Here is a 12,987-nt window from a genome sequence, read left to right on the forward strand (position 1 = left end):
TTTAATTTTAAATCACAATTTTAAAAAAAAAAGTTCCAAATAGTTACGTAAAATAATTCCGAAAAAATGGGGGGAATTAAAAAAATTTTTGAAAATGCTTTCTTAACTTAACAGTGCTCTTTGTTTATACGTTAAAAAAGTTCAGTCTTTTTTTAAATAATATTCTATTGTGTTCCTCAAGATAATGAAAAAACCCGGGGAAAAACGTTTAAATAAAAATAAATTACAAAAATTTATTTTTGGGGTACGTCAGTGTCGAAGGTTTAACAAAAGGGGCTTATCTTATTTTAAAATTGGGACACCACAAAATCTGTCGTGTTTTTATTTTATTACATTCAGTAAAAAAAATTTATCTTTTTTTCAAAAAAATTCACTGTCCTCAGATCCATTTTGATATTTTTTTCTAGATTTTCACCCGTCAAGACATATTTTCCCAAACTTCGTTTTTGTTCAAGAAACAAGAAAAGTCAGTAAAAAATTTTATCAACGAAGTCGGTAACCCTTATAGGGCCACATTCAGACAGGGGTTTTTTGCAAAAAATCACCAACTTTTCATTTTGGGGAAAACAAAAAAACCGGAAAAAAACCATAAAAAAGTTTCTTTTTTCTGAAAATACATTTACAAGTAAAAAAAGGCCCCTTTGACCCCCATGCGTTTAGCGAATGCGCTAAAAAGGGAAACAAACAATCTTTTTAGGGTTTTCAACTAACTTTGAATCATGTTTTTGACAATCACTGCTATAAACCCTTTATTTCAACCTATTTTAAGAACTTATGCTATGAGTTGGCCCAAAAATTTTTAAAAAGGACATTGCCCCCCAATCTGAAAATTCAGCGGCATGCGCGAAACGTTTATGGAAAAAGGTTTTAACATATATATAAAAGAAAAAAACCTGAAAACGGGTCTATAACTTTGATGCTTTTCGCCTTTAAAAAAGTACAGGTTTGAAAAGGGTTGCTTTCCCAAAACAAAAAAGTTTTATCGTCCTACCACAAAGGGCATTGTTCCAAGTTATTAAAAATATAAACAAAAAAACAATTCCCATTTTTATAAAACAAAAAATATGGATGAGTTTCCTGCAATTTAAATTCCTCAGTTGGAAGGCAACTAATTTTCTCTACTGCAGTATAATATAATGATCTGATACCTGTCAATGATGTATAAAACAGTATTGCACTATTATGAAATATTTTTATAACCAACTTTGGAAAAAAAATTTGCTATATAAAATCTCAGTTGTGATTGCCTTAACACTATATAAATAAAAAAATTTTCCTTTAAAATTTTTGATAAAAAATTTCAAAAAATTAAAAGGGAAGAAAACTGAAAAAAAACAAAAAAAAAATCTTTTTCTTTTCCTTTAATTGACCTTGACCAAAGGGCTAAGGGTCTAACTTTATGCGTGACACTTTGTCGTTAGGGAAATATTTGTGTAAAAATATTAAAACCCCTTAAACGGATGACAGAGTTATGGACCAACGGGGGCAAAAAACCCATTACTTCAACCTCCACCTTTTGCCTTGCCCCTTTAAGTTAGGGATAAGTGTTTTGTAAGACCATTGTCTCATTAGGGAAACATTTGTGCCAAGAAATTAAAAATTCCCTTTAATAGATGATTTGACACACGAAAAAAAACCCCGTTGTCTTTTGCCCTCAATGTGCTTTGATTTTTTGAGATGGGGGTCTGGTTTGCAAAGGGGCGTCGCTTATAGGGGGTACTTTTGTGCCAAGTAGGAAAATCCCCTTATAGATTTAGGACGACCGGGCGGGAAAAAAAAAGCCATTGACCTTTTGAGGGGCCAAGTTTGACTCTAACCTTTGATTTGGGGTATGGTTTGCGCATGAACGGCTTTTTACCCAAAGCCCTTTTTTCATGACAAATTTAGGTACGGACAGAAAAAAACTTTAAAACGTAGATCTTCAATGGGGACAATAACCTTCCTGGGGTTCGGGGTAAAAAATAATAAGCAGACAATCCCTATTAGGGGAAGCTTTAGTAAAGTAAATTAAAATCTTTTAAATGGATAAAAGATTTGGACAGGACCGAAACAGCCCCGTTCAGCATATAAACATTTGAATCAAGTGACTACCCATAACCAAAAGGGGCTGAAAGTTTGGTGACGCAAGTTTTATTTTTAGCTACACTGGCCAAGAATTTTTTTAAAATCACTTCAGGGATTGAAAAATTACAGATCAAAAGGGAAAAACCCCTGTTGAGTTTAAGTTGCCCTTTGCCCTTTGAGCTGGGGGCCCCGGGTTTTGCACAGCACTCGTTCTCTTGGGAAACTTTTGCACCAAAAATTTTTTTAAAATTCCCTAGAGAATGACAATTTTAGGGCCGGACACGACAGACGGTTTTACAGAATGAGGGACATGGAAAAAGAAACCCTGTTGCCCCCAAAAACGGGGTTTTCCGTTGGGACTAAAATTCAATTTTACTTTAGTGTAAGTTTGATTTAACGGTTTTTAAAAAATTATTGAAATTGTGTATAAACTAAATTAAAATACCCATACAATTTTTTTTTATGAATAAACTAGACAAATTTTGAAAGTTATTTTTTTCCTTTTAAAAATTTTATATTACAGAATTTTTTTTTTTAAATTTTTTGGATTTTAATTTAAAAAGCTTATTTAACTACTCCGAACAGAGATAATGTTCCCTTTAAAAACTTTTAAAAAAAATTTTTTTTTAAAAAAAATTTTAAGAAAAAATTTTTATTTTCGAGTTTTTTCCAAAATACAACTACTTCTCATAAATTTTGGGTGTCATGTAAAAATTGGTTTTTTCTGTGAAGAAGCAAAAACTGAATGTAACCTTGCCAGTTGTTTGTAAAAAGCCCACGGTAAAAAACCTATATGAGAGGGTTTTCAGCAATTGAGAGAAATTTATTGCTAAAAGGTTTGAAACTATTAACGGGGGACCACGAGGTCGGGAAGAGGGGAAACAAGTTTGGGAATTATGAAAATTTACCACAGTTATTACGGATATGATAAGCCTAAGCATCGCTCTGCATGCAAAAAAATTTTGTTGTGGTGTAGAAATTTAAATAAGCATTAAAAGGGTTAGATTCGAAATCAAGCGCCAGTTTTAAATTTAAATGAAATATTGGCAATAAGATGTAAGGGGCCTCCGTGCCGAGGGTTAAAGCCGCGACTCAAATCCTTGCCCCTCACGATATGAGTTCGAGCCCACTGGGGACGTTGAATTATTCTTATGTAAGGAACCATCCAGGGCTTAGGGAATGGTGTTTTCCCCAGGTGCCCGTCGTGATGAAATAACAAAGCGGGAATGTCCCCATATGCCCTTTCTTTGTCGGGCGACGAAACCCCCCCCCCAAAAAATAAAAAAAGGGTAACTATTTTTTTAAGGGGAAGTTTCTAGTACTAGTAGGATGATGATGTTGCCCAGTTTTGAAAACCGATCGACACTGAACTGAAAAATTCACACATTTTGTTCTTTTAACTTAAAATCTGTTCCCGGCCATTCTGTTAGCAGACAGAACATCTGCGACGTACAAAGAACGTTCTCCCTAAAAACGCGTTGTAGAAAAAAATAGTCATAATTTTCAAGGGAAAAGAAGGGGCGAATGTCAGAATAATATATTATTTTTGGGTTTTTTAATTCGCCCTATCTTTTCCATAGAAATTATGAGTTCATTTCGAAAAACAGAAAAAGGAAACCCAAATTTGTCAATCTGTTAGTATATCGCCGCTGTTTTGACGACTTTGCTATATCGGGGAAAAACGTCCCTAAAAATAAAAATTAGGGGGACAAGAAAGATTTCAAACTAAGACAAAACTTATTTTGTACTTGGGCCTTTGTTCTATGTATCTAAATTTTTGTGCAAAAGAACCTTTTAAGCGGCTCAAAGTCTTAAAATCTTCTCATAAAATTTACTACTTAAAATTCAAAAATTACCTAAATTCTTTTTTTAAACCATTATGGTAAAATCGTTTCTGTCCCTTTAAATGGAAAAATGATTTGTTGATACAAGGGCAGTTTTCAGGAAAATACGCCACAAACGTGAAGGGGGGGAATCGGAGGGGTTTTTGAGCTTACCTAAAATAAAGTTTCAGGTGAATGTTTATGATCTTTGGATGCCGTCGTCCACAATTTCTTTAAAGAACATCCCCTTAACCGTCTAGCAAATTTCGGTGGCCTCCGTTCACTATCCTTCAAATCCAGGTCAGTTTTGCAGAAAGGGTAACACTTTAAAATCGTCTCAGAAAATCGAAGTAATTTTACAGAAAATTTCGTTGGTTGGCCCTATACCAAATTTCTTCAAATAATTCGTTTGTTAAAAAAAAAAGGGGGGAAAGAGGGGGACTTTTTCACTAAACTTTGGGCCTGACCAACATCTCCACAGCAATGTTGCTAGGAGGGCCCCTACCAAATTCCTTCAAATTGTCTTGTTTAGTGAAAAAAAAATGCGGCTGCCGAGACATACGAAAGACTTTGAAAATCTTCTACTCTGAGACTGCTGACCCGATTTCAAAATAATTTAGCACCTTCGTAATCTTATACCAATTTCCTTCAAATAATCCTTTTTCATATGATGGGGCTAATTTTCCCTTTATGACTGTATGGAGAACTTTGAAAATCTGCTCGCTCAATTTCAAAAAAAAAATTTACGCATGTTTTTTTTGGAGGCTCACACTATAGTCCTTTTTTAATTAATTCTGTTTTCATTAAAAAAGACCACCGGGGGTGGGGGGTGGGCGGGCTAGTTTTTCCCTATAATACAATAGCCCGATTGAAAAATAAATTTTAAAAATTTACGGGAATATTTCCTTGGGGGCCATCTACAAAATTCCTTCAAGCCCGGATTTTTTTAATGCCGATGGGCGGGCTAGGTTTTTTAGTGACTTTAGCCGAAACTTGGAAAAATATTATCTTTTGGGTTCAATTTTCTTTGGGTGACTTTCCACATTTTTTTCAAAATTTTTTTTCTTTTTTTTTAAAGCTGGCCCCCGAAGCTGGCGCGGGTTTCGCTTACGATATTTGGAAAAAATTTGACAGGTTTCCTTCCCTATTTTTTTTTTAACCTTTTTAAAAAAATTTTTTTATTTTATTTTTCTTTGTCGAAAAGTTTTCATTTTTAGGGTTTACCAACTTTCACATTGCCTTGAATCCACCCAAAATGTCTTCATTTTTAAATTTTTTTCATCATTTTCAAATTACCACCGTGTCACCGTTTATGAAAGATTAAATCTACCTTTTTCGATTTTGAATTACCTTTTTTCATTTTTATCTTTTTGTGGACAGCTTTTGTTTCACTTCTTGTTTCTTTTGAATGGTTAAATTAAGTTTGTTCTCTTCGATTTTCTGTTTCTATCTCTTTGTTAAAAGCTATAACGTTTTTGTTTGCCATGATATTTCTTTATTCCATACTTCCATTTTGGTTTTGCGTTAAAAATTTTTTTTCCTGGCACACCAAATTTTTTTGGGAACTTTTAGAACTTCACGGAAATAAAAATACCCCATGTCTTTTTTTGTTGCATCTCAGGAAAAAATGGGAACTTTTAATTGCATCGCATCATTGCAGAATATAATAAGATCTGTTTTCCCAAAATTTTTTTATTTACTTTATTCACCCTCTTGGGGTCTCTTCATCAAACTTGGCGGGGATTCAATTAGGCTGGGGAGGGGCGGATAATCTGTAGCGATTTTTTAGAATGTCTAATGTCCTATTTTTTTTTGCACTTATTTCTGTAAAGAAATAGTCATTTTTAGATTCCTTTTCCATATGGGTCAAAGTTGTAGACGAGTATCAAGATAACATTCAATATAGTTTTTTTAAAAAATGCAGTCCTTCTTCGTTCTTTTCATGATCTTCTTTTGACCTCCATTATTAAATTTTGTTGTTTTCATACTTTTTCATGTTCATATGTTTAAATACTTTCCGAATGTTTCATTTCGGGCCCTGACCCTTGTTGGGAGATAAACGGAAATTTTGAAGTAACGGTTGTTAAATTTTGAGTCAATTCAACACACCCAATTATCTCGTTTCGTCTGGGAATGCTTTTTTAGGATTTTAAATTTTTTTTTCCACTTAACACAATTCCAGATATCTCTTGGAATTGAAAAAATTTAGAAATTTGGGGGTTTCATCGACGCTTTACTGGTTTTGGGGTCCAGTCTATGAACCTTCTTGGGTAATTGCCAATTGGGTTTTTAGTTCACAAGTACCATTAGACCGCGGATTATTACCAGTCTGCATCCGTACAAAACAACCCTTTCGTGAGAATTACCATTGGTAACAATACCAAAAAGACCTTTAATGTTTCTTCAATAAAAAATTTTTCTTTGCTTGATTTTATTTAGTGCATTTTGTACCAAAAAACACTGGGGTTTTTAACAGTTGGGATTCAGTACCAAAAACCTTGCTGGGATTTTAAACCGTTTTTGGGATCAGCCCCATTTGGCCGGGGGGACTTTGTTTGCATAAATTTCCCCTACGCTTATTATTAACTGGCATCCCTACCCAAAAGAACTTGCCATTTTTAAACCCCTGTATGCTTTTAAGATATTAAAAATTTTCTGCGATTAATCCCCCTAACAAAACCTTTTCGAGATTACAATTTTTCAACTGTAACAAAGACCCAATTGGGGTTATCATTTTGGCACCAGTAAAACGACCTTTGTGGGGTAATTATCATTTTGGGATCCAACAATTTTGCTTGGGTTTCTTTCAACATCCAGTAACAAAAGACCCGTGTAGGACTATTACCATTTTTTCATCAAGTAAAAACGCCTTTGAGGACTATTTTCCATTGACATCCATAACAAAGACCTTTAAACCCTAAACCATTTTTTACTGTTTGGCATCAAATACCCTTAGCTTACGGATAAAATATTAAGCTTTCATCAGTACCAATAAACTTTCTGGGGGTTATTTCTAAAGGGGACATGTACCAAGACCTTTCTGGGATTATTACTCGTTAGCAACAAGACCATTAACCTTGCCCCTGAAAACGCCATGTTTGGGACCCGACCCCAGATCTGCTAAAACAGATGTTTTCACAAAGTAACAAAATTACGCCAAGATTAGGGTGTAAGCACCTGGTTTGCAAAAGACATAACAGGTTTTTACAGAGTTTGGTTTGTCAAAAGATTTTGATAAACAAACAAAAAATTAAGACTACGGTTTTAAAAGAAAGATCTTTTTAGATAAAAACAATTTTTCTCCACAAAAATCATAAAAAACATTACATTCTAAGCAAATTACTTGTATGAATAGGCATACACTACTCTGTTTTTTCTTTAACTAGGATTTATAAAAAATTTTGAGCTGCTTTTTTAGAAAAACCCTGTCCCCCAAATGCCTTATCAGACTTTCAGGCTTTGATTTTCAAAAACAAGTTTCAAGGCCATAATTCCGAAGGCTGGGGAGATTTGACTGTTATGAACGGGGCCAGGGGCTTATTGGGAAACAATCTTGTTTTAAGTTTGGTGAAGATCGCATGAAAATGTTTCCCACTTAATGCGGGCAAGATTGGACAGACGACACGAGACAGGGGTAAATCAAAATTTTTCTCCCACACCACTGTTCTGGGAACTAATGAAAAAGATAGACTGTTTTTAAAATGTGAAATATTATCAAATTTAAACAAAAAATTGGTTGGATTTTCAGTATTCAAATGAAAAAAAAAATGCCCAACAGGACAAGACTTCAACTTCAGTTAAAAACTGCTATGTTCAAATCATTAACAGGAAAAAGAATGTTTTTAACAAAAGTTAATAACATGTCAAAAGTTAAGATTTTCTGCAACTGCACCATCACTTCAGTTCTCTTTCTTTATATAAATCAGCTATATTCTATGTTTATAATCTTAAAATAAACTTTTTATTTCCCTCATTAAGAAGTTTATGCGAAATACAACACATCATGAATGAAAAATCTCAAAAAATCAAACACATACTAAACTGCACCAAAATTCCCCCTATTTTCTAAGAGTACTACTCAGGGAATATAAGTACATGATTTCAATTCTTTTTTAAGCTATAGCAAAAACGTAGTTTTTGCTGTAAACAACATTTTTTTATTAAAAAATTGAAATACCGAAAAAGAATTGTTCTATCATTGCTTACAATGACTACCCTGGGTAAAGCAATTATCTGTTTTGTCTTAAATCAAGGAACATTTTTTTAATTTTAAAGATTTCCAAAATGGGAATGCAAATCTACTTCAGCTTTTTGTTTAAAATGTCTTTATAGGAAGTGATCACAGATATTTTTTTACAGGTATTTTCCCCTCTGAATTTACCGACTTTTCCACAAACCCTCCCCCTGCCCCCGAAATAAAACAAACAATGTGAATTATTTTCACAACAAGACAGCAATAAGGCTGACTATTTCCCAAACAGGTCTCTGTACTTTAACACAGTGACCTGTCTTTCCAGAGGAAATTTACAATAGTTGTCAGTTGACAAAGATCTGCAATTGAAGATAATTTTTTTTTTTTTGGTTTTAATGTGAGTACGCCCAAAAAATTTTTATAGGGCATATGGCAAATTTTTTTGCTTTTGATGGGGGGAAAACCCCAGGGCCCATTGGCATTATTTTTATCATGAGGGGACACCGGGGAAAAACCACCCTCTTCCCTAACCCGCTGAATGACTTCCTCACATGAAATTCAAAACCCCGGTGAGGGGTCAAACTACACGGTGATGGCAAAAGATTTGAAGTAAACGCTTAACCATTTGGGCCCTGAAGGCCCCTGCCATTTAAAATAAGGTCCGAAAATTACGTAAGTAATTCATTTACTGAACGCAGTTCCCAAACTCGTGTTTTTTAAAAAAAAAAATGTCTCGAAAAAAAAAGTTGTGTATAAAAACACCATTACCAAAAGGTTTTAATTTACTATAAAACAAAAAATCACCAAGTTTTCTTGCAAAGTACCTTTTAATAAGCTCTAGATTTTTCCAAAAACACATTTGACTAAGTTGTATGTATAAAATTAGAAAAAAGTATTTATTGAGTTAATATTTTTACCCCGTGACCTGGTTTCTATTCAATACCCCTATCCCTTGACCCAGATTTGAAAAAGATAAACTTTCGATCAAGCACCTGTTTATCAGTAGAAAATGGGGTCTCAAAAGGGTGGTAGGAATACTTCAAATAAATTTTAAAGAAACATATGATACAATTTGTGTGTGCGCGCACGGGGGGGGGGGGGGGAAAATCCAAATAAAACCATAACAATTACCTGCAAAAAACCCCCTTAAGATTTCATGAACTAGGGCCCAAAATTAAAAAGGGGCCCGGGATAGATTTGGGGAATGAAAATTTCCAAAAGAAAACCCCAGGTCACAACTTCACTGATGAATTATTTTTTTATAAAGTTTCAAAACTCCCCTTAAAATTTTTTTAAAATTTTGCCCATGGAACTTCAGTCTCACGCTTTTTATATAAAAAAATATCTCCTCTATTCAAAATTGAGCTATCTTGGCAGTAAAAAAAAACAGCAAAACCCATTTTGAAATTGAAAGCTTTTCGTTGCCTGGGTTAATACCTGACAAAAAAGAAAAGGGGTTTTAAAAAAACAAAAGGGCTTGAAGCCCTGCAAGCTAACTTTACTTAGTCTTCCCCAAAAAAGGACCCACTGTTTTCCCAGAAAATTTAAAAGGTTTTTTTAGATTAACCTTAGACCCATATTTGACCTCCGGCCCAGTTTTTAAAAGTTTGGGATCACGAGACAAACATTCTGACAAATTTATGAGAACCATAGGCATTCGGCCTTTTTTTGGTCAAAAATGAGCTAATATGGTAAAAAACCCTCAGAAAAGCAGATATTTGGCCATATTTTTTTTTGGTTGAAGATGACCCGAAACGAAAGGGCGCCGTGAAATAAAAGCACTTTTATTCACATTAAATTTGTTAATATATATAAATGGGGAGGATTATTTCTTGGTCTGGATGCTATATGTTTTTTATGATATATAGCACTTTGGGCCAAAGAAAAGTGCCAAATGCATTTTGTGAACAGGAAAGGGAAAAATGTCCTCTTAAAATTAAAAAGGGGTTTTTTTATGATTTGACCTTGTGACCTCAAGTGCCCTTCAAATTGACCGAAATTTTATAAAGTCAATTACCTTTTTATGAAGAAGACCAGAAAATGTGGGCCCTTTCTATTTAACCTAGTACCTACTTTTTGACCTCCGTTTTAAACTTGAAACAAAAATGCGGCCTCTGAGTGTTTTCATGATTTTTGACCTAGGGAAATATTTTTGACCTGAGACAACTACTGCCTGATTGATAACCAAACTTCTGACAAAAGTTTTATGAAAATCAATACAAAATGTGGCTCTAGGAGGTTTTACATTTCCATTTATTTAACAAATAAACAGTTTTTGAACCCTGACAAGTTTTTGAATTCTACTTCCTCCAGCAGCACATGCTGCCCAAAGAGTCCCCCTTCCCCTTGGGTAATCTGTTAGCTGCTGTGGTCACCGCCCTACACCTGTGCCCAAAAAGGGTGACCCAAGACAGAAACCACCCCATGGTTAAACTTGTCCCGCTTGGGTTCCACCTAAAACAAAAAATGTACTTGTTATAAAAATTACAACATAGGTTCAAATGCACATTACTATATCAAAATCTACAGAAAATTAAAAATTTTAAACATTAAAGGGCCCCAGAGGGGATCCTGAGAAAAGAAACTTAAAAAAAGTGACGAAAGACTTTCCTTATGAGCTGCAAAAAAATGGCAAGACACGCAAGCAAAGCGGTAGAGGAATTAAAAGACACTTTAAAACAGGGACACAACACATAGGGACAAAAATATAAAAAAGGGGAAAGCTTAAATATCAGATATTTTTCAAAACGTTTAAAACCTATCCATTTTCCAAACTGACAACTACCCGTATTAAAACAACAAATTTTCCCTTTTTGTAAAACAAAGAAGTTACGGTTTTAGCAACTTCCATTAAAAAGAAGTGCAGATGACTATTAAGGAAAGTAATGAAGGTCGCTAGCTTAAGTTCATTCATGGCACAAAAAATAATGACGTAACTGATAAAAATTTCTCACTTTTTTAATTTTCTCTGTCGTAAATTGAAAAATTTTAAAACTTACTAATAACCCCCATCAATTACATGAATTTTTGGGTTTTTTTTTTAAACTAATCCAGATGAAGTTATTTACCCCTTTAAAGGGCTCTTGGGAGGGGAAAGGGGACTTTTTTTTAAGGGAACAAAAAGATTTTTTGCTAGACGATTTGCAATTTGGACCCCCAAAACAAATTTTATAATCGGGGTCTCTAGGGGAAAAAAATCTTTTTTGAAAATCGGCCAGGATTAAGGAGATCTGCAAATTCAAATGATCTGAACCTAATTTTAAAAAAAGATTTTTTTCAACTGTAAGAAATTTTGGTCATAATTCAAATTTTAAAAACCTACCAAAAAACTGTATTCTTTATGTTTCCATGGGGAAATTAACAGGGCGGCATTTAAAATTTTTGAAATTAAAAAGGTATTAAATTTAATTTATCAAACATGAAAAATTTTCATGTCCTCTGGCTTCCGTACAAAATGTCTTAAAAACACCAAACCACTATTGAAGCACAACCCATTACTGATATTTCCCCGTTATTGTAATGGATATCTGCAAAAAGCGCCAATAATGCAAAGTATTTTTCCCGTAAAGTAAAATATTGGTAAAACACATACTTTAGGAACTACTGGCACAATTGGAAAAAGCAGAATTCACTATGACCGAATTCCTTTTTTCTGTAACTAAACAAAGCAAAGTTCTTTTGCACTTTTCAAAGCCTCTGCATGAAGGTCCGAAATCAACTTAAGTTTAAAGGTACATTTTAATCTCACACTTCGTATCCTATCTCTAGGTCACTATATTTTTTCCCCCTTGTGGGAGAACATTGTTTTTTTGCAAAAGGGTTTTTCTCTCATATTGTGTTGCTGTTTTGATATGGAGAAGGGATTTGATAAATTGAAAAACATTTTAATTGAATTTCTATATACTTAATATTTAAAAATACGAAGAACAGGAGCGATAATAGCAGGTTAAAGCAAAAAGGGGCAGGGGGAAAAAACTGCAAACCCTGAACTGGGGAAGGCGTTCCAACAATTAAAAAAAAAGATTACCAAGGGAACATTTTTTTTCAATAAGAGGAGAAATGAAAAAAAAAAATTTCTGGGATTGCAATAAGAAGGAAAAGGTGGGGGAGGGATAGAGGAAAAAAAAGGTCATAATGGCCCTATGTGCCACCTGAAAGACATATGAATGACAAAAGAAAAATGAAAGGTAACAAATAGTCAATTAGGTTAATGTCCCCATTTTAACAATAGAGAGTTTACGAGCCGGGGAAAAGTCATTAAAATATTTTCATTATATGCCTGAAGGTATGACTTTGGACCCCTAAATGTGACCTTGACCTTGTAGCTAGCCATCCAGAACATGCGCTTTGTTAAGTGCCTCCATTTGAAAAAAAACCCTAAAAAAATGATGATCCGCTGGGGAAAATCATTAAAAATATTATTTTATGCCCGAAGGGTTTACTTTTGACCCCTAAATGTACCCGCCTTTTATAGCCACCAGAACTGCGCTTTGTTAAGTGCCTCCATTTGAAAAATAAAACCTAAAAGATGACTTTACAGTGATGCTACAAACCAAGTTTGATAAAGATCTATCAAGCCGTTCATGAAAAAAAAAATTCTTAAAGGTTTTCAAATTTCAAGCTCCAGTGACGTTTAAAGGTTTTTCTATTTTAAGCTCTCACTGCCGTCAAAGTGCCTAAGTGCCCTAAATTGAATAAACTTGAGGGAGGACATTATAAGGATGCTACAGACCAAGTTCGATCAGATCCATCAAGTGGTTCATGAGAAGAAATCATTTAAAGTTGGTTTTTTTTCTATTTTTAACCAGGTTTTCAATGAAAACCTGAGTTATTAGATTGGGGTATGTTGTTGGTCGGGCGGGCGGGTGGGCGGCGGCGTCAAACTGGTGTTTCCGGTCAATTACTTTT

The 12,987-nt window shown here is 34.1% G+C and overlaps 1 protein-coding gene across 1 annotated transcript in view; it reads right to left on the minus strand.

Moving 5' to 3' along the window:
- The window catches only part of LOC123524418 (trifunctional enzyme subunit beta, mitochondrial-like), a 150,832-nt gene that overhangs the window by 101,702 nt on the left and 36,143 nt on the right, over window positions 1-12,987 (minus strand). The window lies entirely within an intron of this gene.

Source organism: Mercenaria mercenaria, chromosome 3 (genome assembly GCF_021730395.1).
Source record: "Mercenaria mercenaria strain notata chromosome 3, MADL_Memer_1, whole genome shotgun sequence".
NCBI classification, from domain to species: Eukaryota; Metazoa; Mollusca; class Bivalvia; order Venerida; family Veneridae; genus Mercenaria; species Mercenaria mercenaria.